The sequence below is a fragment of the Stenella coeruleoalba genome, assembly GCF_951394435.1.
Source record: "Stenella coeruleoalba genome assembly, chromosome: 1".
NCBI lineage: Eukaryota > Metazoa > Chordata > Mammalia > Artiodactyla > Delphinidae > Stenella > Stenella coeruleoalba.
The window spans coordinates 148,832,285-148,859,883 of record NC_137169.1 but is presented as its reverse complement, the minus strand read 5'-3'; the positions used below and the strand labels follow the sequence as shown (position 1 = coordinate 148,859,883).

At 38.8% G+C, this 27,599-nt stretch overlaps 1 protein-coding gene across 2 annotated transcripts in view; it reads right to left on the bottom strand.

Moving 5' to 3' along the window:
• SMYD3 (SET and MYND domain containing 3) overlaps positions 1-27,599 on the bottom strand; it is a 719,303-nt gene that overhangs the window by 254,862 nt on the left and 436,842 nt on the right. The gene's annotated exons all lie outside the window — the stretch shown is intronic.

The following is a 27,599-nucleotide window of genomic DNA, read 5'->3' as shown; positions in this document are numbered from 1 at the left end:
GCTCAAGTCTCTTATATAAAATGGAATAGTATTTGTATATAATCTATGCACATCCTCCTGCATACTGTGAACCGCCTCTAGATTATTGATAATACCTAATACAATATAAATGCTATATAAATAGTTGCCGGCGCACAGCAAACAAGTTTTGCTTTTTGGAACTTTCTGAAATTGATTATTTTTTTCCTGAATATTTTTGGTCTGTCGTTGGTTGAATGTGAGGATGCAAAGCCCATGGATATGGAGGACATACTGTGTATTTGTTAAGAGATAGCTACCAGGTAGACTAAGAGGAGGGCATCCTGTATGGGAGGCTGAGCAAAAGATAGGGGTCTCAAGAGCAGGCTAGATTGGGTGTGCTGTTCGAATAACCAAAGGTAGTCTACCTGGAGGAACAATATTAATCACTGCTGAGGAAGGCAACAAAAGCACATACAAGAGGTGGTTCTGAATGTCAGGTCCAATGTACATGAGGAGATCATAAAAAGCAAAAGGATTCCAAGGCCAAACGTGAAGAAAATCAGAAGTTAAAGGGTATAGAGAAAGAAAACTGGATCTTTGTAAGCAGTTCAAAACTAAAATTATGAATACTGAGAGATGGGTGGAGAATTTGTTATATTGTGCCAGTTCCATAGTGTGTTTGTGTGCTTATGCAGGCCACACATGGGTACAAACCAACCGGCAGAGAGCAAGGGAAGTGCAGGTTTCGTGGCTTAGAGGAGGTGGGCAAGACCAAAGTTCCAACAGAACATTAACCATCAAAGTATATTGTCTCTTACTGAATATTTTAATATTGTCTCTTACTGAATAACAATTCAGGATTGCTTGGGACCAACCACAGTTAAACTGATAGAATAAATTATCCACGTGGGGAAAAGCTATGCATGTCATTAGGATCCCATGATGAGAGCTAAAAGGATAAGGAAATTCAAGACCACAGACATACCTTGATTTAAAAATATAAAATTATGGAGAGGAACACATCCCAAGAACAATTCTTTAAAAACATGAGATTTCTGTTAAGCACAGCTTAATATTAATTTCCTTTTTAATGTGATAGACTAGGGAGTCATGCAGAAGTTAGTATCATATCTAAAGCAAATGGAGAGTAGAAGTACTCTCAAACCTTTCTACAAATTATGTAACTAAGGCTAACATGAGTCACTTTCCCTTTTCAAATCAATTTCTAGCTTAGATACTTCTCCCTGACGCTGGAAAAATTCAGCAGTTAAACTGAAGACCAGAAAACTAACTTCTTCTCCAAAACAAAAAACACAGCAAGCAAAATGTCATTTCTTCTCTTTTTGACCTAGATTATACCAATTACTTTAGATGTTTTATTTCCCACATGTACCAGGATGTTCAAATGATACCCAGCCTTCTAAGAAGACTGTGCATCATTCCCCAATGGTACTCTCTCTGAAACAACAAGCTTCACTTATTAATCATTCTGAAAATTGTACGCTCACAAAAATATGAGCAAAATTGGAAGCAAGAACCTTTCAAAAATAAATAACCAACTAAATCAGATAGGCAGATTTGAAATCTTTTTTCATCAGGCACTGCTGGCATGATCACAAAATTTAAAAGACCCAGATGATTCTGCATAAATCTAACTCATCATCTTTCTTTTCAAAAGTCCAGCTCTAATGAAGTCCATAATGATCTGGATAAAATACATTTAATTAGATTATTAACTGCAACATAAAACAGCTGCACCATGCCTTTCAACATTTTCTTCTCTGAAGATCAGAGGATTGAAAAAGGGTTATAAAACAGCCCATTCAGTTTTCTTGTCTTTTAAAAGGAGGAAGAAAGAACCATTAGGCACAACCAAAGTTCCAGAAAACTTTTAACAAGTGAAATACAAGTCTGCCATATTCTGAGACCTCACACATACGGCATGATAGTGGTGCCAGGTAACCAACACATCAATGGGGTGGCATGCGATTAGACAACTTTCTAAAATTCTAATGATTTCCTATGTGACACTGATAGTATAAGACTTATTTTCTGCTTCCTGGTGTCTAGATGAGATAGACAAGAGAGAAAAAAAATCCAGGCTAATTAATTAAAATGCATTTCAGAGATAAACCTGACATGACTTTCCAGTGGTATACAAGTCCACCATGAGTTTGAGATGGTGGACTAAAGACTTATCTATCCTTCCATGAATGTATCTATCCACTCATATAGCTTATAGATTTACTTTAGGTTGGGAGAAATAGAAGGTGAGAAATAGGCATGCAAAAATTGCTAAGAATATCTTTAAATAAATATCTGTAGTTACCAAATATAGTACCTTGACTAAGAGCATGGTCTCTGGAGCAAGCAGACCTCTCTTGAATCCCAGTTCCAACATTCAATAGCCCTGAGACTCTGGGCAAGTGACAACCTCTCTCAGTTGCAGTTGCCCCACTGAACATGGTGAGAACAATACATGCTTTAGGGTAATAACGGGGGATTAATTGTAATCTTTGTGCTTTGCCTGGCCTAGAGTAGGTGTTCAATAAATTAAATCACACTCAAAAGAGATAGACACATTTGAGAGAAATTAAAGATGACTACTAGATGAATGAAGCGATTTACCATATCCATCAGGTTGGAAAATTCAATATTAATATGTCAAATCTCCCCCCAAATGATCTATATTCAATACCATTTCAATTAAAATATCAGCAGGCTTAAAAGAAAAGACCTAACGAAACTGATTCTAAAATTTATATGAAAAGGTAAACAACCTAGAACAGCCAAATCAACTTTTAAAAAAGAAAGAAAAAGTTAGAGGGTGTAAACTACCTGACTTCAACCCTTACTAAAAAGCTGTATGGGGCTTCCCTGGTGGCGCAGTGGTTGAGAGTCCGTCTGCCGATGCAGGGGACACGGGTTCGTGCCCCGGTCTGGGAAGATCCCACATGCCGCGGAGCGGCTGGGCCCGTGAGCCATGGCCGCTGGGCCTGCGCGTCCGGAGCCTGTGCTCCGCAACGGGAGAGGCCACAGCAGTGAGAGGCCCGCGTACCGCAAAAAAAAAAAAAAAAAAGCTGTATGAATCAAGATGGTACAATATTGAAGAAAGGAGAGACAGAATAGACAATCTAGAAACAGAGCCAAATATATATATATATATATATATATATATATGATCAATTATATATGTGATCATCTTCCAACAAAGATGAGAAGGTAATTCAATAGGAAAAGGAAAGTCTCTTCAACAAATGATGTTAGAACTGAATAACTGTATAGAAAATAAACATCAATCTTAACTTCACAACATGTGCAAAAATTAGTTAAAAATAGATTATAAATCTGAATGTAAAAGCTAAATTTTAAAAGATCTATAAGAAAATCTTTGTGAATTTATGTAGTCCAAGATTTTTTAATAAGATGTAAAAAAAAAAATAAACCATAGAAGAAAAAACTGTTTCACTGAACTTTACCAAAATTAAAACTTTTGCTCTTCAAAAGATACCATTAAGAAAACAAAAAGGAAGATCACAGATAGGGAGAAAATGTTTGCAATGCATATCTGACAAAGTATTTGTATCCATACTATATAAAGAACTCTTACAATTCAATAACATGAAGAAAAAAATATATAAAATGGGAAAAAGATGTGAACAAATATTTCTCAAAAGAAAAATACAGACAGCAAAAAAGCTCATGAAAAGATAATTAACATCATTAGCTAATCAGAGAACTGCAAATTAAAACCATAATGAGACACCACTACACACCCATTAGAATGGTTACAATTAAAAGATTGGCTGCACCAAGTGTTGGCAATGACGTAGAGCAATTGGAACTCTCATATCATGCTAGTGAGAATATAAAATTGTATAACCACTTTAGAAAGTGGTTTGGAAGTTTTTTAATAAAGTTAATCATAAACACCATGTAATCTAGCCACTATGCCCTAGGTATTTACCTAAAAGAAATGAAAACATAGTCCATACAAAGATTTGTATATGAATGTTCATAGCAGATTTATTCAGAGTAAATATCCACCAATAAGTGAATAGAAAAACAATATGTGGTATGTCTACACAATGGAGCACTACTCATCAATAAGTACGAGTGAATTACTGATAGTGCCAACAAAATGGGTGTATCTCAAGACCATTATGTTAAGTGAAAGAAGTTGGATATAAGGGTATATACCGAATGATTTTGCTTATATAAAATGCAAACTAAACTACAGAAACAAAAAGGAGATCAGTGGTTGCCTAGGGCTGGGGATGGAGGGAGGGAGGGATGGGCTAGAAAAGGGTTCAACTGCAAAGAAGATATACAGATGGTCATTATTATGCACATAAAAAAATGTTCAACATCATTAATCATTAGGGAAATGCAAATCAAAACCACAATGAGATACCACTTCATACCCATTAGGATAACTATTATCAAAAACAAAACAAAACAAAACCCAGAAAATAACATGTGCTGGTAGGACGTAGAGAAACTGGAACCCTTGTGAACTGCCGATGAGAATGTAAAATGGTGCAGCTGCTGTGGAAAACATTATTGCAGTTCCTCAAAAAATTAAACACTATGTGATCCAGCAATTCCACTTCTAGGTAAATTAACTAAAATGACTGAAAGCTGAGACTCAAACAGATATTTGTACACCAATGTTCAATGCAGCATTAATGACCACAGCCAAAAGGTGGAAATAACCAAATATCAAACTGATGAGTAGATAAACAAATTGTGGTATGTACATACAATGGAATATTATTCAGTAATAAAAAGGAATAAGGTTCTCATAGTTGCTTCAATGTGGAATAATCTTGAAAACATTATGCTACGTGTAAAAACGCCAGACACAAAAGAAAAAATATTGTATGAATCCACTAACATGAAATATATAGAATGGGCAAATTCATTGGGAAAGAAAGTAGGTTAGAGGTTACCAGAAGCCGGAGGGAAGGAGAGAATGAGGAGTTATAGCTTTAAGGGTACAAAGTTTATATTTGGGGTGATGAAAATTGTTGGCAACAGTTAGTGGTGATAGCTGTACAACATGGTGAATATAACTAATGCCACTGGATTGTATACTTAAAATGGTTAAAATGGCAAATTTCATATTGTGTATATTTTACTGCAATAAAAATGAGTATAAAGAAAAACGTGGCACAGGAAATCTTTTTAGAGTAATGGAAATGTTTTGTATCTTGAGTGTGATTATGGTTTCATGGGTGTATAAAACTGTCAAAACTCATCCAATTAAATAGATTCATTTAATTGTATAAAATTATTGCTCAATAAAGTTGATAAGGGAAAAAAAAGACACACACAAATTAGCAAGAATATAATTTATCATGCCTTTCCTCCCTGCCTTCCCTCATTTCATCTTGCCATGCCTACTAGCCCCCAACCCCCGCCACTGCCATGACAAGCAGGAGGAAAAGGGAGAAAAATTCATTCATTCAAAAAATATTTGGGGAGCATCTCTTTCATCTGTTACTCCAGTAACAGGTTTATGGATGAGGAAACTAAGGTTTGGCATGGTAAAGAATTTATCCAGGTCCCACAGAGAGGAAACAGTAGAGCTCAATTTGCAACCACTGTCTGTGATTCAAAGTCTTCGCAGATGTGCACTGCAAAGATTTTCTCCCTATCTGTGATCTCACCAGGCCCACAGACGTGAGGGGAAATGATGCACGAGCAGAATCCTACATAGAGGAGTGCAAGTGATAAGATGTAAAGCCATGACCATCTTGTGTTATCAATCAAAATAAAATGTGTGGAAAACAGGTACTTCTGTCCACATTTAAGAACTTCTTGTAAAGAGTTCAAAACTTCTGTCTTTGGCAATTTCTCCTTACTTAAGTCAACATTTGAACATAGAGGTTAGGAGCACAAGCCCCAGAGTCACTCTTCCCAGGTCCCAATCCTGGTGCTGTGTATTGATATGATCTCTTCCTGCTTCAGCTTTCTCAAAGGCAAAATGCAGATTATAATAGTATCCACCTCAAAAAGCTTTTGTGATGATTAAATTAAATAACAGATGTGACACATTTAGCATAATGTTGGGGACGTCATGGATTCTCAATAAATATTAGCCTTCCTCTTCCTCCATAAACTTCACCTGTAATATCTAGGTACAGAAAGAATAGAGTTACATGCAAAAATGAAGAAGAAAAAGGCAGCTTCTTAGATGGTGGTTTAAATTCACTGGCGTTTTCCTCCCTCCCTCCCTCTCTCCTAATGCACTACTGTTCTTCAAATAAAGTTTTTGCATTAAAAATGTATGACGGGGGCTTCCCTGGTGGCGCAGTGGTTGAGAGTCCGCCTGCCGATGCAGGGGACACGAGTTCGTGCCCCGGTCCGGGAAGATCCCACATGCCACGGAGCGGCTGGGCCCATGAGCCACGGCCGCTGAGCCTGCGCTCCGCAATGGGAGAGGCCACAACAGTGAGAGGCCCGCGTATCGCAAAAAAAAAAAAAAAAAAAAAAAGTATGACGGAAACTATGAATGATAGAAGCAAACCCCAGTCAGTAACCTAAAGTAGGTTCTTATGAAAGAATAAATGATTCATTTCTCTTTGGCAGAACTGGGTCTCTTCCCTGCCTTTCTCTTTCTAGGGAAATAAAAATTTTACCCTTTCTCAAAAACTTGGGAGATCGCTTTTGAAAAGCCAGTGTGAGTAACCTTGAGGAAGTCTTTTGATAGCCCAGTATAACAGCTGGCAGTCTGAAGGGCCATGTAAAAACATTTTGCTGTTCTACAGAACTCAAATCCAAGCCCTCACAAAAGCAAAACCATTTTTATTGAGGAAACAATAAAAAATTGTTGGAAAATTTCCAAGTCATGTAGTACAGAAAAGGACTTTTAGTGTAATAAAAATAACGTATAGATAACATTCCCTGTAGTTAACAAAGGCAGCCACTTGCCTAGTCAAATCCTACATTTCTAATGGACTCCAAATTCACTAGTGGTAAAAGTAAACGAGAAAGGCAATAGATCCTTGGGGTATGATGTATAAGCCAGGTCAGGTGGCACGCTGCTGCTAGGCTTCCCAAAGTAGCAGAGTCTGGGATAATAAAAGACAGTCAGTTAGAAAAAGAAAGAAAAAATAAAGAATATTCAGATTAAAAGGATTATAAATATTTGATAATAACAGGAAAGATTTTAAAGTAGAATTAATTGTGCTTAAAACTCAACAGCTATTTGACCAACTGTAGGTGTTTCATCTGCTGTGACCCTGGAATTAGGATCCTTTCGCTCACATTTTACTAGCAGGTATGTTGAGCTGACCTTTGTCATATCAGAATGTTGCACAGTCTTGAGAACCAAAACTAAAAGCAATCTCTCTCAGAAATTATATGAAGTAATTTTAGACTTGAGGCTGAGGGATAGATGGATTTAAGGAAAACAACTGTTCCTTTCCTTTTAAGAGATCTTAAACTTTTATAAGAAGCTTCAGGAAAAAGGCAAATAAGATAGTTATTCTGTGTCATAGTAATATTTCATTTTCGGAAACTCAATTAGGAGAACTAATGAAGAAGAAATGTGTTTCTTGCTTGTAGAAGCCAGCTAAAACTGGTAGAAAGCCTAATTACCAGCAATATTTGTTAAGCAAAATCCATTTATGTTGGAAAGGAGGCATATAAGTATTATCATGAAAGTTAAAATAGAGAAGACAGTGCAGAATACTTACGTAATAATTTCAAATTTGGCAGTGCTAACAAACAGAGTTACTCCAGAGATCACTAAATTTACTGCTTTAAAAAAATAGTTTCTTTAAACAACATATTTCTGACTTGTAAATTTTAATGAATTTTTAGTTGTTGCTCCCATTTCGAGAATGAGTCATAGATCGGAGCTCTGACATAATCACTCAGTTCTCACCAAGAAAGACACTCAGGACCCATTTTATCTTCTCGTTGCTTTGCTAAGTCAGGCAGTCAGAAGCCTGGGGAGGTGGTCACTTTTACCAGTACTAGGAATAACCATCGGCTTAGTGTACCTTACTGGTCACCAACCTGACATCCATTCCTTCTTTTTCATTTCTAACATAATCCTGATTTTATTCAGGTACCTACCCTCATTAGAAATAGATGTTTTAAACTTTTTTAAATGCTTACGGGTAAAATAACAGGGAAAGATAGCTGCAACAAGATATATAAGTGGGGAGTTGGGTACCATATGAATGTTTCAGCAAATAGATAACAACTGGAAAACATGTGCTGATTCATGCTCTTTTAGGATCAAACGGGCAGCAATCCACGTCAAAGCCACAAAAAGTGTTTTCAAATGTTAAATTTGGTAAAATAGAAAAAAAAACAACCTAACAAATAAAACCCCATAAACAGTGGTTTGAGTATAACCCTCCTGATCCATTTGCAATAAAAGGAGACCTGCCTTGACAGCCTGGCTCTATCACAAAGATGTGCGCAGCCTCAGAAAGGAGCGGTACCGCTCAGGCGTTTTAAATCAAAGACTGAAGCAGGACAGACTCTTACTTCACCTGCATGTGTTTCACATCACCTACTTAGTGGTAACAGAAAGACCATCACCATACATTGCTCATAAGTGAAAGAAAACATCTGAAGACTGTTTCCCTGAGACAACAAGCAGGTCAGTCACTGATGTAGGGGACCTTTGAGTCCACCATCTGAGTGTGACTTGGCCTCTCTTCAAGAAAAAATACCCATCAGGAGTAGCCTGAAAACGTGCTGAATTTAGGGCACTTACCTAAAGTGACTACCACTATACACCTCCTAAACCAGTGAAAGAGGCTCTGAGTCTTAGTTTTAAATATATCGTGACATCAGAGGAGGACAAATATTGCTTGAGTGATGATGAACCTGGTATGTGTGGCGTGTCCATTTTGAATCAAGTAAGTACAAGTTTCCTAATTTCATATACTAGTGCCCTGGACCACTAACAGAGGAACACTTAAGGTATTGTTTCTCTCAATGACAAAAATATTTACATATTGAGATATTTCAGCAATTCATTTCTGAAATGAATGCCGTTTTATTTTTGAAAGGCAAATACCTTATTTTTCCCAGTGCAATAACTTCTTTGAACACTCGACCCATATTCCAAAGCATCAATATGGCCTATGAAATGTCAACCAGTTCCAAACATTCAGCTTTCCACAGATACTTGCTGAATGAATTAATGAACGAAGATATGTTGAAAGAAATTAATTTTTCTGATAAATTAATTTTGAAATAGGCAACTCATAGTCAATAACTAAATGTTAGCTCAAAATAACTCTAAAAAAGCAATACAAGGACTAAACTGGAAAACTTATAGTAGAACTTATCACTGCTCCCACCCCCAAACCTGCTTCTCCTTTCACGTTCTTTATCTCTGTGAGAGGTACCACTACATCGAGAGATGACTGTGTCAGGAGGAAGCCAAGAACACCCCTGGTTTTGATGATTCACGGGAAGGACTCACAAGACCGCACAGTCATACTCAAGCCTGTGACTTATTATAGTGAAAGGACACCAAGCAAAATCGGCAAAGCGAAAAGGCACGTGGCGTAAAATCAAGCAAGTATAAGTTTTCAAGGGTCCTCTCCCAGTGGAGTCTAAATTCCTCCAGCAAAGAACTGTGATAACATGTGTGAAATGTTGTCAACCAGGGAAGCTTGCAGAGACTCAGCGCCCAGGGTTTGCATTGGGAGCTGGTCACATAGGCAGCCTCTGTCTATTTCAGACTCCCAAAAAGACACTAGGTGCTCAGCATAAACCACAGTGTTTGTACAGACAGCTTATTAGCACAAGTGATATAGGGAAAACCATCCTGAAATCTAAGTTCCTGGATGTCAGGACCAGCCTTGCAAGCAGGCCTTTCCAAGGACAGCAGTTCAGGCCTGCTACATTAACTCTCTTCTGTGCAGCGACCATGCCCAAAGCCAAAGAGTAATCTCAGTGCCTACTTCTTCCTTGCTGTCCCTCATCTGTTGAAAGCCAAACCCATCAATTCTGCCCCTTAAGAACTCTTGCATCCAGCCCCTTCTCTCCATCCTATCACCACTTTGGTCCAGACCTGTGTCACTTCTTACTTGAATCCCTGCAGGAACTCCCACCTATTTCCCTGCCTATGCTCTACTCCATTTGCCACAGGGCTTCCCGCGATGAAGAACCTGCTGTCTTCATCTCACTGCTCTCAATCTCCTGGGCACAGCATCGCAGACCCTTTTCTCTTGTGCCCAAGTTCTCCGTCTCATTTCTCAAGACTTTCTCCCTTTGGTACTCTCTGTTCCAGTCATACTGAATGATTATATACGATTCTCAGAAGGCATCATGCTTTCCTGCCTTTGGCACTTTGTACAGAATACTTGCCCTGTGTCCCTGGAACATTTTCTACTTTTGCCAGGGTTAAGAAGCACATATCCTTTAGCGCTTAGCTGAGGCATTAACTCCTCCAGAAACCCTCCCCAGATACGCTTCCTCTCCCAGGCTGTGTCACGACACCTTATGCCTCCCCCCCTCCACAGAACTTATTACACTGTACTGCAAAGTCCAAGTCTATTTCACTTATTTATCCCCTCACACTGTGTACTCCTTAAGGGTATGGTCTGTGCATCCTCGGTGGCCGGCATGGTAACTGACAAATTGTTCAGGTTCAAGAAATATTTGTTAATTGGTTGAATGTTACACTTCTAGCAAGGTTCTCCTTAGGTCAGCTTTATCTCTGAGCCTTTGGGAGAGGACTCAACTTACTTCTGGCACAGACACTGGGAGTGCTGCATTATTCATGTTATCCTCTTTGTATTGGCTTTGTTCAAAAGCCAGCAGCCAAATGTGTGGTCTACCTCTTCTGACTGTGTAGCTCTTCACAGCATGGAATTTGTATACTAATCCCCAATCTGCTTTCAACTTATCTTCCTTTCCTAACTTCTCAACCTGATTACTTTATTTATACTTTATCTGTTTTGTTTTTAAACTTAAGTTCTTTCTAGAATAAGGCAGAATATAAATAAATATGCATAAGTCCCAGAGAGAGGAAACATTATCCCATTTTCCTCTCGAGAAAGTGAGCCCTTGATATTTCTCGGCGACCCGTTCCTAGCTGAATCCAAAGCACATCTTACCAGAGGAAATATTTTCCTTCTGGTTCTCAGCTCAGCTTCATGCAATTAAGTCAGTCTAACAAGAGGCGTGCACAGGTGTGCCCATATTTTCCTCAGAGGATTTAGGAACAAAACTCAAAGAAGCGAGTCCAGATGTGCACCTTGTTTTATTCAGTCAATGCACTGCTGAAAAGCTGTGTGTAAAATGAGTTGTGTAAACAAAATCAAAATTTAAATTTATTTGAGATGCTCACTTTCTAAAGGAATGCTATGGCAAATCAATGAAGTAACTCTGGGGTAAAGGGAGTAATTACCCCACAATTATACCTATTTTGTAATCCCAGATTTATATACTGAGGCTATTTTAAAATGTACTATGAGAAAATCCTCCTCAGATTCTACTGTGTATAAATACGCAATCCTTTTAATTTGTTTCATCACCTCTAAATGTAACTCAAGTTCAAAACCAGCCAGAAAAATCAAATTAATATTAAATACTGAAACACTGTTTTCACTGAATTCACACCAGAAATTATTAACACCTTAAATGTGAGAATGTGCTCAAAGCCCTGTTAATTTCTGCCCCCTTGACAAACATTCTTTAACAAAATCCTAAGTAAAACACTGTGCTAAGTATTGAATGGGATTCAATGCAATTAAGGTACAGTTCTTGCCCTCAAGGAACTTTAATGCCTACTTAATGAGCAAACTCATTCTGTTCCTTCCCACCCCCCTTTTTTCATTATTACAAGAATATCTAACTATTACTGACATCAGACACTTTTTTCCAGGTTTTTTTTTTTTCCTCCTTTACATCTGCTTTTGTTTTATAAACACCCAGGCAGGAGATAATTTTCATTAATTTGCTTTATAAAATTCCTAACAAATAACTACAAAGAGAAGGGAAAACAGTACATGCAGAGTTGGAAAAAAAACCCTGAAGAAGATTCAAGGCTTGTCACCATAAAAATATCTAAATTTAATACTAAATCTTACTAATTTTAATTACTGGATGAAAACGCCTTCTGAATTAATTACAGATTTGAATTTTTAAAGCATTTCAGTTTAATTTGTCTCAAGTACAAAGACAGTAATTCAAACTGGGCTAATCAAGGTGGCTTAGTGGACATCCTAGGAGGTTTGATTTTAATGAATTAATAGATTTGTAATTCCCTTCTCATCAACTTGCGTATAAACAAGACATTTTAGACAGCATCTGAAAACTGTTCTTTACTGTTGGTTACAAATCAGTCTCAGTATGGTGACAGATGGAAACTAAATTTTTGGTGGTGAGCACACTGTGTGAATACGGAAGAAGAACTAAATACATTAAACTTACATAATGTTATAAACCAACGTTATCTCAATTAAAAAAAGTTAATTAAAAAAGATTCAGTCTTTTAATATTTTTTACATTATTGTTTTTCAATTATTTTTTTACAAACAGTGAAAAAAGGTAAGTTTTAGCCAGTTTATGTCCAAAATAACAACTTCTAAAGTACAATCAGATGGAAACTATCTTATGAATGAATTTGACAATGAACCATGACTTAGCAAAAGAAGACACTGTTGTTTAAGCTGCTCAATAAAATTTGAGCTAAAGTCTAAATTTACAAGCAAACACTTTCTAGAACATCTGATAGATCAGTGTTTTTAAACCCTTGTTAATTGTTTAAAGGTCCCTTATTTTGTTATCTGTCACACTGCATGTACTTAACCTACTCACAGGTATCTATGCTAATTAATTAGCTCCCTCAGGGTGGGAAGGGCAGACTTTATCATCTTAAAGCACTGATGCATGGCTTCCCAGGTCAGAGACAAATAAATCTTTTAGTATAATTGCATGTTGCTTTATGTGCTGCTGTCTCCCTGCTGGGAAAAATGTTAAAATATTTAAGGTTTACTATCTGGTGTGAGAGTGGTTTGATAATTAAAGTGTGGAATGGGAGGAGAGGATGGCAGAATTTACCACTTTATTTTTGTTGGAATAACGTTTCTTGGAATTAGTAAACTTTCAGAGAGAGAGTCAATAAAAGTAAAAGTTCTGGTGAATAAGAGCTGGTAAGAGTCGTTTTGAGATCACTGTAAACAGCCATTTGGAGACAGGACAGTTCAATTAGGGCAGAGTTAGAAGAACTGGGGGACTCTGTATGTCATAAAGATCATGATTATTGTCAATGATAAACTAAACTAAACCCTATCATCTGTGCTAAAACACACTAAGCTCTAATACCACAACTGTTTTTGCATATCTCCTCCTCCATACTTGTCCATATACCAGACAGCCAGTGGCGGAGCACAGTTTTGTTCTTAATTAGCGCACGATTTTGAGCTAAACTACCCGGTTGCAGGGGTTCTTAAAATTCTTAACGCTGCTCTGCAGACTCGTATAAATAATAGATACTCCTTCACTCACTAATGCCCTCCCAGGGCCCACAGCCTTGGGGGTCTCCAAGGAAAGGAGAGCTCAATACCATAACTAACTGAGGACAACTTACTACTGGATGTGAATCTAACGAGAATCATTTGACACATTGATTCAATAAATAACTTGATTTAAATCCTCTCTATTATTTTGCTTGAATAAAAAGCATATGCATAACAGCAGCCTGGAAGAGAAACTGGAGCTTTCAGATGCCTGTTACTGTATGTGCACCATGCTCAGGAGAGGTGTGGCTCAATCAGCATCATGCGGCAGGAAAACCACAAGTAGTCGAGTCGTAAGGCCACACACTCCAGTGCCGACTAAGCTGGTGCTGCTGGCAGAGGAGCAAATGGTCCTTAGCAAGACCCTATTTGGGGGAACAAGAGACTGTGTGGAGGGTCCATGAGAATGAATTTGTGCTTTGCAACTGGCTAGTCAATTCTCAACGTAAGTGAATCCAACATATGTGACTGTTGAGAAAAACAATTAAGGACAGGTCAGTAATTCTTGGTTAATTGATTTTCATCTGGAGGTGTGGTTGGAGGAGGGAGCCTCCTGGAAACTAGGATCAGAAAGAAGTGTTTAGTGTGAAAAAAAATCACTTCCAGATGATTTTGTTTATATCCAGACTCTTTTTTTTTTTGAACTCAGATCACGTGAGACTTTAATCGTTGAACAAACAGACAATTAATAGCAGTTATACCACTGAAATGTCCTGATCCAGCATCAAGGTCATAAACCATATTGCTGATATGAACTCTAGAATACAATTACACTGTTATCCCTAGTAAAACTTGTTCCGTTGATCAGTGTTTTAGAAGAACAGGTGATAAAGCATTTTGACTAGCTGGCCTAAATTTTAATCACTCAGAGGTGGTTTTATTCTCCAAAAAATAAATGTTGCACTGACTCAAGGCACACCAGCTTCAGTAGTTGTGGCACGCAGGCTCAGTAGTTGTGGCCCCCTGGCTTAGTTGCTCCGTGGCACGAGGGATCTTCCCAGACCGGATATCGAACTCGCGTCCCCTGCATTGGCAGGCGAATTCTTTTTTTTTGTTTGTTTGGTAAGAATTTTTTTTTTTTTTACCCCTTTACTGGAGTACAACTGCTCAACAATGGTGTGTCAGTTTCTGCCCCACAACAAAGTGAATCAGCTACACATATACATACGTTCCTATATCTCCTCCCTCCTGCACCCCCCACCCCACCCTATATCCAGACTCTTAAGTCTAGACACTGGAAATTAAACTATAGGTCAGCAAAAAAAGAACACCCAAGAGGTAAAAGGTTGTCATGTCACTTTGCCTTTATTAAAGGGGTGCAGTTTGCTTCCTTCAAATCAATGTTTTATAATTCTCTTCTTCATAACAAAACTTGTATTCTGGTGATACAAAGAATTGAAAAAGAAAAATCAAAAGTAAAAATAAAGCAAAACTAAATGCCTAAGCTTAATATCTCTGTGTTGATCAATGCAATGCTCAGGAGGAGGGTACGATTAGGAAGGAACATGAAAGGCTGGGGAAGAACAAGAGCAGAAGAGACAGTACCCTTCAGCCAGTCACACTTTCCTCATCTCTACCAAAAGTGCAATAATGCACATAAGTATATTGTCCGTAGTAATGAATTTCACAAGCATTTGTTACTTACACTAATAGGAACCACAATAATAAATACCACTCATTAGTACCAAATCGAAGAATCTCCTTCATGTGGAATCAGTGTGAATGGCTCTTGGTAGGGAATCAGTTTTACAGGCATAACAGCCATACAATCTGCAAAGTCATCCGTCCAGAATCACCACACGTAGCTCCACAGAGAAAGGGCCAACGTCTAATGTTCATGGTTAATGAAAAGGTGATCTCCTTATCAAAAATAAAATGCCAAAACCAACATGGGAAGAATCGCTGACTAGGATATGTCTGAACTGGAAACGAAGTACCACCCAGCTGAAAATAGAATGAAAATGATCAACTACATAGAGTACCATTTTGACTGTTATCTCCATTTTTCAGATGGTGCAACAGAGTCACAGAGATGATAACTTGCCCAATGGCAAATTGCTAAGCAAGTGGTCTGGCTCTGGGCCCCCTGTTCTTAATCTTGACATTGTAGCTGCCCCATCTTGTTCTGCCATGAACAGAAAACTTTTGCAACAAAAATGTAAATCAAAATGTTTTAATATTTAATAAAAGAAAACAAACTATGAGAATTGGCTAGAGACATGAAAATTTTCTTCTGTGTAAGGAAAGCTTCATGTCAGATACCTTCAACTCAACATTAATATCCAACACATTTCACATAAACAAAAGATTATTGTCATGGTAATGATCACGCTCCGAAACTGGATAAAAATCTTGAAAACAAGTCTCTCTACAGAGTTAATCTGCTAAATTACAATAATGCACCGTATTTGTTTTTGCAAATAAACCATGCAAAACATTTAAGGACAAATATGTTGTCAGAAATTAAATATAAGACAAGTTCCTAAATGCATGTATTATTTTCCTAATTGTTTTAATGTAAGTCAAACAAACAATCTCAACTCAAGAAACAAAGCCAACATAAAGGAGAGGATGGCATTTGTAATCCCAAAAGATATCACCTCAAGCTTTTCATTATGCTATTTCAAACTCACCTCTATCCAACCCCAAAAGTACGTAGAACAGCTTTGTTGCTTCGAAACAAGAATTCAACATTCTCTGCAGGCTCATTTCTGAATCAGAGGCAGCAGTATTCTCTCCCTACTTCAGCCACCTGCTAAGGCCGAATTCCACTTGGAGTTAGCACTGGGCAGGCCCTGCATAGGGTACTGCCTCGGACCCCATCATTCTCCCCACATCCTCACGATGTGTAGCCTCAGTTGTGAGAAGTGAATTATAACACCCCATTTCTCTGTCATGCTCATGGATGTGGTGGTCACTTCTTAGGCATGAATCTGTGCTCTGAGAGATGTTCACCCTCCCTTTCTTAATCTACTGTAAGGCAATGGGGACTTAAGAGTCACAAAAACCAGAGACGAAGAAAACTAGCAAGGAGTGAACTAACAATTCCTAAATACAAGGCAATAGCATATGTCTCAGGTCCTCTTCCTTTCCTGTCCCCCTCCATCCCTGAGGGCTACACTGATAACATCCACCTTACCTCTTTGTGTAAGATGAGAAAACTTGCCACAAGTGAGTTAAATTCTCAAAGAAGGAGAAACAGAAAGTAGTATTTAAAATTGATCAGGTCCAATTATACTTTCTTGATGTTTAGCCAGAAATACAATTGGGTATTTCTGTAGCAATCTGTAAGAGAATTTACAAAGGTATCCATTTGAAAACACCCTTTACTCATTCCCATTTTATCTTTTATCCAAAAGATATATCGTTATATCCAAAACGATTTTTTAAAAAAGTTTTAGGCTATTAGAGCACCAGAAGAGAAAGTCTCTGTCTGTATTCCATTCCCCTAACTACCCCAGGGATCAGGCCCAAGGGGAGTACCCCTCACCCAGGGATCTGTCAGAACTCTAATCAGAAAGTAACAGAACCAAGCAAGGCAGTGGGACAAAATGGAAAGTTAATGATTGTGTCTAACTTTACAAAGGCAGAGTTCCTAATTAGTGACAAATCTGACTGTGGAATTATTTTAATGACATGTACCTTTTATTGCTTTCAAATGCATAGAGTTAGCAGAAAAAGCTACTACTTTGTTAGACAATGAAACACAAAAATTTATATGTAATCGGTACATTTTAAACTACGGTATAAAAGCAATTTATCTCTTAGTTAGAAAAAATATTCTTTTAAAGTCATTAATTGGCAACCATAAATTTTCATTCTATTCTTGGCCCAATTATCACAAATTTCAAGAAAGTAGGCTCCAAAACAATGAAGCTTTACTGGTTCAGTTAAGAATACAAGTTGAAGGGTTTCCTAAGGAGATTACAACAGGATAAATTAACTCTAACTTACAATAGGATAAATTAACTCTATCTACAGAAACACTGGAGAATAGAATACCAAATGTAGTAGATCTGTATGTGGTAAACATGGAAAGATATCTAAGGCCTGTTAGTGAGTAAAAGTAAGGATGTTACACACATACACACACACACACACACACACACACACACACACACATAATATAATCCTACCTATCAAAACAGCACAGAACAGTTCTCTATTTTTCTTATGGGATGTGTGTTGTGTGTGTGTCTGTGTAATCTTGAAGATCACATGGCAAAATGTTAGCACCTCTGGGAAGGTGCACAGGACAGGTAGAAGGAGGGAAATGGGGACTGAGAACAATGACTAAAGGGGGGGTTTTAGCTTTGTACGGATTTTTTTAAATGAAATGATTGTGTTTATATTATTGTTTTTGCAACTAAAAATTAATTTTAAGATTTCAGATTATTTATACCTCACTGTAATTAATCACAAGTCATGACTGCTGGGTACTGTAGAAGCCTAGTGCCTAAAGGTACTAGGAAAGCATTATGGTAGATGATGTAGAAATTCCTAAAGCATATTACTCCATTAATGTTCCACCTTTTGAGATCCATGTCTCAGACACAATTTCTGAAGAAGAAATCAAATGTAATGATTGGCAAATTGATTGTGGTCTAGGTCTTTAATACCAGAGAAATATCTAGACAGGATCATACTAAATTAAGAAGTAGCCTGTACCTCCAAAGAATTTACTTTGATACTTCTGAGAATAAGAGTAACTCTAAGTAAAACATATTTTGCAAATAAAAACAGGAGAAGAAAAAATTATCTTCCTTCTTTATTGGCTTGCCAGAAAAGCTGTAAACATGTACTAGAAGTAACAGTTATTAAAATTATAATAAGGCTTCTGGTAATGATGAAGTAGCTTCTATCATACCAACCCTCCCAGATGTAATGGCTATAAACTCTAGATAAAATATAAAAAAACAACTATCTGAAGGCACTGGAGAGTGATGAAAACTAGGCAGAAACTGTAGGGGAGTTAACATTTGAAATAAATGAACAACACTTGGTGAGTTTCTTGTTTTTAATGCTTTTTTCACTGAAGGAAGATCTGTGCCAGCTGGGCAACTGAAACTTGAAGAAACAGAAGAAAGTGAGAAGAAACGTCCCAATAAGCACCACATAGAGGAAACCCTAAATTGACTGCATCAACTCTACCTGAATCTCTGGTTAATCCCTGCAATCCACTTGCATCAAGCAGATGACAAGCAGCCCAGCTAAGGGCAAAGGAACTGAAAGGCTGGCCTTCACAGAGTTAACAAACTTTGGAGCATGAGTTGAGCCAAATTAATAGCTTCCTGAAACAAACAAACAAACAAATTCAGTATTCCTCAGAGGAATAAAACAGAATCCAAAATCCTATAGGAGATTCAAGATGATGGAGGAGTAGGTGGATGTGGAGTTCATTTCTCTCCACGGATGCATCAGGAATACATCTATAGATGCAACAATTCTCACAGAACACTGGCTGAAAACTAGCAGAAGACCTTGGACAACGGAAAGGACTATAAAGATCCCCGTATAACTGGGTGGGACAGAGAACAGACGGGTAAAGGAGGAGGAGAGGAAGTGGGATGGGACCTGCACCCAGGGGTGGGGGAGCTGAAGCAGAGGAGAGATTCCCGAATTTGGGGAAACCCCCTCTCCGACGGGGAAATCGATTGGGACAGAAGGGAAGTATTTGAGGCTGCTGGAAGAAGGTGAAGCGGCCAATCGGTGGCAGATGGGGGAGAGTGAATAATACACAGCCGGTCCCGGCCCTACGTGCCCCGGACTGGGATGTGTGTTCACGGGTGTGCAAGGCAGCTGGGAGCTGGAGCGTGAGGACTGGAGAAAAGGCCCAGAGCGAGAACTGCTGTTGGGGAGATGGACTGATGGGACGGGAGGGGGGAAATCTACAGCAGAGAATACCTATGGAGGAGGACCGGACTGCCATGGAAGGGGGGCGCAACTGCTGAGTCCCACTCAAGGGGAGGAGCCACTATTGTAGCCTCTCTCTCCCCACAGGCCAGCACCTGCCGATGACAGTAAAAGAAGCCCGCTCGGGGCTGGCTCTCGTGGGCCATCTGCCAGCAATAAAAAAAAAAGCCCCCTCAGGGATGGCCCTTAAACGCCTGCTGCCGACTGCCAGAAAAAAAGCCCGCCCAGGGCTGGCCCTCACATGCCTTATGCCAGGCACCAGAACAGGCCCTCACTAGGGCCATATCTCTTGCGCCTGTGGCCGATGGCTTCCATGGGCATTTGGTGCCACTGGGGCTCCCGCGATCCAAGCAGTCATACCACCTCTGCGCCCAGTCCTCACAGAGGCAGACCCAAGAGCTCCAAGGCAGCCTCAGGACAAGACTCCTGTGGGTGGACAACATGCAGAGGTGGGGATAAACCAAAGCTGAACCCCAGGGATGGGGCGACTAAGGAAGAAGATCGAAAATCTTTCCATCAGCTGTACAAGTTGCAGATTCATCCCCGCAATCAGCTAGGTAGACCTTGAGTCTATGGAATATCTGAGCAGACAGTGACTGCTCCCACAAATGGAAACGGTCTAGCTCTGGCAGCTGTGGCCTGCGGGGGCAGCACACGTGGGAACTGGGCCACATCAGAGTCTGAGGGGTCCCAACAGGGCCCACAGCAGGTCCAGAGAGCAGCCCAGAGGCACAGGAGAGCCTCTTGGGGAGGCGGAGGTGGAGGTGGGCTGTGGCTCATGGCATGTGCAAGGACACTTACAGTGGAGACCCCAGGGAAACAGAATTATTACTATTAATTTTATTATGTTTTGGTTCATTCTGTTGTTGGTTCTGGCTTTTTTTGTTGTTGTTTTTTCTTTCTGTCTTTCTTTTTGTTTGCAGTTGTTGTTTCAGTATTTTTTTTTTTTTTATTTAGTCTTCTGGGATCTTCATAGTCTATAACATTTTTATAAAATATATATTTCTAATTTTACGTTGTTTTTCTGTTGTTCTTTTCCATTATTTTTTTCTTCTTCTTTCTCTTTAACATATATATATATATATATATATATATTTTTGTTTTGTTTTGTTTTGTTTTGTTTTGTTTTTTTGCAGTGCGCAGCCCTCTCACTGCTGTGGCCTCTCCCATTGCGGAGCACAGGCTTCGGACGCGCAGGCTCAGCAGCCATGGCTCACGGGCCCAGCCGTTCCGCGGCATGTGCGATCTTCCCGGAGCGGGGCACGAACCCGTGTCCCCTGCATCGGCAGGCAGACTCTCAACCACTGCACCACCAGGGAAGCCCAACATATATATTTTTTATATTTCCATTTCTACTTTGCTTTTCTGTTGTCCTGGGTTTTTTCCCTTTTTATTTTATTTTATTATTTTTTGTATCATTTTATCAGTTTATTCTGTTTCCTTGCTTTATTCTTCAGCTGGCACACTGCTTTGGTTTTGTTTTTAGGTTTTGTGTGTCTGTTAGTCTTGATCCTAATTGCTTGATTTCGTTTTTGAGTTCTTCTGTTTGTCTGGTCCTTCCCTTGTTTTTGTTTTATTTGGTTCTGTTTTTGTCTCTTTTGTGTGTGTGCGCGTGTTTCCTTGTTTCTGTTTTTGTTTCCCTGATTTTATTTTTTACCATTTGTCTGGGCTTTGTTAGTCTTGTCTTTTCTTTTCTTTTTTAATCCCCTTTATTGCCAGGACGAGTGACTTGTAGAGTGCTGCTTCCTCGACCAGAAGTCGGGCCTGAGGCTCTGGGGTGGGAGCACTGAGTACAGGATGCTGGACCACTAGAGACTTCCCGGCGCCAGGGAAGATTAACTGCTGAGAGCCCTCACAGAGGCCTCCAAATCTAAGACCTGGCTCCACCCAGCTGTCAGCAGCTCACAGCACTGGACGCCTCACACCCAAAAACAAGTAAGACAGGAACACAAACCCACCCATCAGCACACAGATGAACTAAAGTCATACTAAGCTCACAGACACCCCAAAACACACCACCCAACACGGCCCTGCTCATCAAAGGGAAAAGACTCAGCTCCACCCACCCAGACTTAGTTCTCTACCCAGAATGCAGGCACTAGTCCCTACCATCAGGAACCCTATGCAAGCCCCTGGACCAACATCACCACCAGCGGCGGAGAACAGAAGCAAGAGGAACTATGACCCTGCAGCCTAGAGAAAGGAGACCTCAGTTACTGTAAACTAGACAAAATGAGAAGACGGAGAAATACCTTGCAGGCAAAGGAGCAAGATAAAAACCCATAAGAACAAGTAAATGAAGAGGAAACAGGCAAACTATCTGAAAAAGAATTCAGAGTAATGATAGTAAAGATGATCCAAAATCTCAGAAATTGAATAAATACAAGAAACGTTTAACAAGGACCTAGAAGAACTAAAGAGCAAACAAACAGTAATAGACAACACAATGACTGAAATTAAAAATACTCTAGGGCTTCCCTGGTGGCGCAGTGGTTGAGGGTCCGCCTGCCGATGCAGGGGACACGGGTTCGTGCCCCGGTCCGGGAGGATCGCACATGCCACGGAGCGGCTGGGCCCGTGAGCCATGGCCGCTGGGCCTGCGCGTCCGGAGCCTGGGCTCCACAACGGGAGAGGCCACAACAGTGAGAGGCCCGCGTACCGCAAAAAAAAAAAAAAAAAAAAATACTCTAGAAGGAATCAATAGCAGAATGACTGAGGCAGAAGAACGGATAAGTGAGCTGCAAGACAGAATGGTGGAAATAACTGCCACAGGGAAGAATAAAGAAAAAAGAAAATAATGGAGAACAGTCTCAGAGACCTCTGGGACAACAGTAAGCACACCAACATTAGAATTATACGTGTCCCAAAGAAGAAAATAAAAACAAAGGGTCTGAGAAAAGTATTTGAAGAGATTATAGTCAAAAACTTCCCCAGCATGGGAAAGGAAATAGTCAATCAAGTCCAGGAAGCAGAGAGAGTCCATATAGGAAAAATCCAAGGAGAAACACGCCAAGGCACATATTAATCAAACTATCAAAAATTAAATACGCAGAAAAAATATTAAAAGCAGCAAGGGAAAAGCAACAGCTAACATACAAGGGAATCCCCATAAGGTTAACAGCTGATCTTTCAGCAGAAACTCAGCAAGCCAGAAGGGAGTGGCAAGATATATTTAAAGTGATGAAACGGAAAAAACTACAACCAAGATTACTCTGCCCAGCAAGGATCTCATTCAGATTCTATGGAGAAATCAAAAGCTTTACAGACAAGCAAAAGTTAAGAGAATTCAGCACCACCAAACCAGCTTTACAACAAATGCTAAAGGAACTTCTCCAGGCAGAAAACACAAGAGAAGGAATAGACCTACAAAAACAAACGCAAAACAATTAAGAAAATGGTAATAGGGACATACATATCAATAATTACCTTAAATGAAAATGGATTAAATGCTCCAACCGAAAGACACAGAATTGCTGAATGGATACAAAAATAAGACCCGTATATATGCTGTCTACAAGAGACCCACTTCAGACCTAGGGACACATATAGACTGAAAGTGAGGGGATGGAAAAAGACATTCCATGCAAACGGAAATCAAAAGAAACCTAGAGCAGCAAAACTCACAGCAGACAAAACAGAGTTTAAAATAAGAACTATTACAAGAGACAAGGAAGGACACTACATAATTATCAAGGGTTCAATCCAAGAAGAAGATATAACAATTGAAAATATATATGCACCCAACATAGGAGCACCTCACTACACAAGGCAAATGCTAATAGCCATAAAAGGGAAAATTGACAATGACATAATAATAGTGGGAGACTTTAACACCCACTTTCACCAATGGACAGATCATCCAAACAGAAAATAAATGAGGAAATACAAGCTTTAAATGACACATTAGACCAAATGCACTTAATTAATACTTATATGACATTCCATCCCAAAACAACAGAATACATTTTCTTTTCAAGTAAACACGGAACATTTTCCAGGATAGATCACATCTTGGGTTGCAAATCAAGCTTTAGGACATTTAAGAAAATTGAAATTGTATCAAGCATCTTTTCTGACCACAACGCTATGAGACGAGATATCAATTACAGGGAAAAAAAACTGTAAAAAATAGAAACACATGGAGGCTAAACAATATGCTACTAAACAACCAAGCTTGATCACTGAAGATATCAAAGAGGAAATCAAAAAATACATAGAAACAAATGAGAGTGAAAACATGACAACACAAAAAATATGCAGCAAAAGCAGTTCTAGGAGAGAAGTTTATAACATTACAATACTGCCTCAAGAAACAAGAAAAATCTCAAATAAAAAACTTAACCTTACACCTAAAGCAATTAGACAAAGAAGAACAAAAAAACCCCAAAGTTAGCAGAAGGAAAGAAATCATAAAAATCAGAGCAGCAATAAATGAAATAGAAATGAAGAAAACAATAGCAAAGATCAATGAAACTAGAAGCTGGTTCTTTGAGAAGATAAACAAAATTGACAAACCATTAGGCAGACTCATCAAGAAAACAAGGGAGAGGACGCAAGTCAATAAAATTGGAAATGAAAAAGGAGAAATTACATCTGACACCACAGAAATACAAAGGATCATGAGAGACTACTACAAGTAACTATATGCCAACAAAATGGACAACCACAAAGAAATGGACAAATTCTTAGAAAGGTATAAGCTTCCAAGACTGAACCAAGAAGAAACAGAAAATGTGAACAGACCAATCACAAGCACAGAAATTGAAACTGTGATAAAAAATCTTCCAACAAACAAAAGCCCAGGGCCAGATGGCTTCACAGGTGAATTCAATCAAACACTTAGAGAAGAGCTAACACCTATCCTTCTCAAACTCTTCCAAAATATAGCAGAGGGAGGAACACTCCCAAACTCATTCTATGAGGTCACCATCACCCTAATGCCCAAACCAGACAAAGATGTCAGGATAAAAGAAAATTGCAAGCCAATATCACTGATGAACACAGATGCAAAAATCCTCAACAATATACTAGCAAACAGAATACAGCAGCACATTAAAAGGGTCATACAACATGATCAAGTGAGGTTTATCGCAGGAATGCAAGGATTCTTCAAGATACGTAAATCAATCAATGCGATACACCATATTAACAAATAGAAGGATAAAAACAATAAGATCGGCTCAATAGATGCAGAAAAGGCTTTTGACAAAATTCAACACTGATTTATGATAAAAACTCCCTAGAAAGCAGGCATAGAGGGAACCTAACTGAACATAATAAAAGCCATATATGACAAACCTGCAGCCAACATCATTCTCAATGGTGAAAAAATGAAAGCATTTCCTCTAAGATCAGGAACAAGACAAAGGTGCCCACTCTCACCACTATTATTCAACATAGTTTTGGAAATCCTAGCCATGGCAATCAGAGAAGAAAAAGAAATAAAAGCGATACAAATTGGAAAAGAAGAGGTAAAACTGTCACTGTTTACAGATAACATGATACTATACATAGAAAATCCTAAAGATGCTACCAGAAAACTACTAGAGCTAATCAATGAATTTGGTAAAGTAGCAGGATACAAAATTAATGCACAGAAATCTCTGGCATTCCTATACACTAACAATGAAAACTCAGAAAGAGATATTAAGGAAACACTCCTATTTACCACAGCAACAAAAAGAATAAAATACCTAGGAATAAACCTACCTAAGGAGACAAAAGACCTGTATGCATAAAACTATAAGACACTGATGAAAGAAATCAAAGATGATACAAACAGATGGAGAGATATACCATGTTCTTGGATTGGAAGAATCAATATTGTGAAAATGACTACTACCCAAAGCAATCTACAGATTCAATGCAATCCCTATCAAACTACCAATGGCATTTTTCACACAACTAGAACAAAAATTTCACAATTTGTATGGAAACACAAAAGACCCCGAATAGCCAAAGCAATCTTGAGAAAGAAAAACGAAGCTGGAGGAATCAGGCTCCCTGACTTCAGACTATACTACAAAGCTACAGTCATCAAGACAGTATGGTACTGGCATAAAAACATAAATATAGATCAATGGAACAGGACAGAAAGCCCAGAGATAAACCCACACACATACGGTCACCTTATCTTTGATAAAGGAGGCAAGAATAAACAATGGAGAAAATACAACCTCTTCAATAAGTGCTGCTGGGAGAAATGGACAGCTACATGTAAAAGAATGAAATTAAAACACACCCTAACAACATACACAAAAATAAACTCAAATTGGATTAAAGACCTAAATGTAAGGCCAGACCCTATAAAACTCTTAGAGGAAAACACAGGTAGGACACTCTATGACATAAATCAGGGCAAGATCTTTTTTTGACCCACATCCTAGAGAAATGGAAATAAAAACAAAAATAAACAAATGGAACCTAATGAAACTTAAAAGCTTTTGCACAGCAAAGGAAACCATAAACCAGACGAAAACACAACCCTCAGAATGGGAGAAAATATTTGCAAACAAAGCAACAGACAAAGGATTAATCTCCAAAATATACAAACAGCTCATGCAACTCAATATCAAAAAAACAAATGACCCAATCCAAAAATCGGCAGAAGACCTAAATAGACATTTCTCCAAAGAAGACATACAGACAGCCAACAAACACATGAAAAGCTGCTCAACATCACTAATTACTGGAGAAATGCAAATCAAAACCACAATGAGGTATCACCTCACACTAGTCAGAATGGCCATTATCAAAAAATCTACAAACAATAAATGCTGGAGAGGGTGTGGAGAAAAGTTAACCCTCTGCACTGTTGGTGGGAATGTAAATTGATACAGCTACTATGGAGAACAGTATGGAGGTTCCTTAAAAAACTAAAAATAGAACTACCATATGACCCAGCAATCCCACTACTGGGCATATATCCTGAAAAAACCGTAATTCAAAAAGCATCATGTACCACAATGTTTATTGAAGCACTATTTACAATAGCTGGGACATGGAAACAACCTAAGTGTCCACTGACAGATGAATGGATAAAGAAGATGAGGCACATATATACAATGGAATATTACACAGCCATAAAAAGAAACGAAATTGAGTTATTTGTAGCGATGTGGATGGATCTAGAGTCTGTCATACAGAGTGAAGTAAGTCAGGAAGAGAGAAACAAATACCGTATGCTAACACATATATATGGAATCTAAAAAAAAAAAATGGTTCTGATGAACGCAGGGGCAAGAAAGGAATAAAGATGTAGAGAATAGACTTGAGGATATGGGGAGGGGCAAGGGTAAGCTGGGACTAAGTGAGGGAATAGCATTGACATATATACACTACCAAATGTAAAATAGATAGCTAGTGGAAAGCAGCTGCATCGTGCAGGGAGATCAGCTTGGCGTTTTCTGACCACGTAGAGGGGTGGGATAGGGAGGGTGGGAGGGAGACGCAAGAGGGAGGGGATATGGGGATATATGTATGCACATGGCTGGTTCACTTTGTTGTACAGCAAAAACTAACACAACATTGCAAAGCAATTATACTCCCATAAAGATGAAAAAAACAAAAAACAAAATCCTATAAAATATTTAAAATAATCAGGATAAAATTCAACATATGAAGACAGAGGAATAGATGATCCATTCTCCAGGGCAAAATGCGACCAGTGGAGGGCTTCCCTGGTGGCGCAGTGGTTGGGAGTCCGCCTGCCGATGCAGGGGACACGGGTTCCTGCCCCGGTCCGGGAAGATCCCACATGTCGCGGAGCGGCTGGTCCCGTGAGCCATGGCCACTGAGCTTGCGCGTCCGGAGCCTGTGCTCCGCAGCGGGAGAGGCCACAACAGTGAGAGGTGCGCATAAGGCAAAAAAAAAAAAAAAAAAAAAAAAAAAAAAAATGCGACCAGTGGAGACCAACTGAAGATGATACATATGTTGCAATACCTAGATAGGAATATTTTTATAACTATGCCTAAGGAAAGAAAGGATAATATGCTTGTTATAAATGAATAAATAGGAAATATCATCAGAAAGTTAATTTTTTAAAAACCAGAAAGAATCAAATGGAAATTCTAAAAGTAAAAACTTCAGTATCTCTAATAAAAAATTTATTGGATAGCTTAATAGCGGGTGGCAAATAACAGAAAAAAGTAGGTAAAATCATCCAATCTAAAGAACAGAGAGACTAAGATTCAAGAAAACTTTAAAAAGCCTCAAAGACTT